Source organism: Penaeus monodon, chromosome 21, assembly GCF_015228065.2.
Source record: "Penaeus monodon isolate SGIC_2016 chromosome 21, NSTDA_Pmon_1, whole genome shotgun sequence".
NCBI lineage: Eukaryota > Metazoa > Arthropoda > Malacostraca > Decapoda > Penaeidae > Penaeus > Penaeus monodon.
The window spans coordinates 2,775,566-2,775,772 of record NC_051406.1 but is presented as its reverse complement, the minus strand read 5'-3'; the positions used below and the strand labels follow the sequence as shown (position 1 = coordinate 2,775,772).

The window sequence follows — 207 nt, the reverse complement described above, 5'->3', positions numbered from 1 at the left end:
ATGACTGTAACTCTGACAACAGCCCCTACTAGAGAGGGTACCAGCCGAGTACAAGATGTAATTAAACCGCGTTACGAAAGAAGCAACGGATGATCAATTCGGAGGGAATGATACCACCTTCAACGTAAACAAGCTGATAAGAGGCGAACGAGACACATTCTTGAAGGTAAGAAAAGAGAGGCTGAAGACTGATTACGTAATGTAAAT

General features: G+C 43.0%; 1 protein-coding gene across 1 annotated transcript in view; it reads right to left on the bottom strand.

Moving 5' to 3' along the window:
* The window catches only part of LOC119586104 (synapse-associated protein 1-like), a gene marked incomplete at its 5' end in the record, with an annotated part of 123,898 nt that overhangs the window by 112,553 nt on the left and 11,138 nt on the right, over positions 1-207 (bottom strand).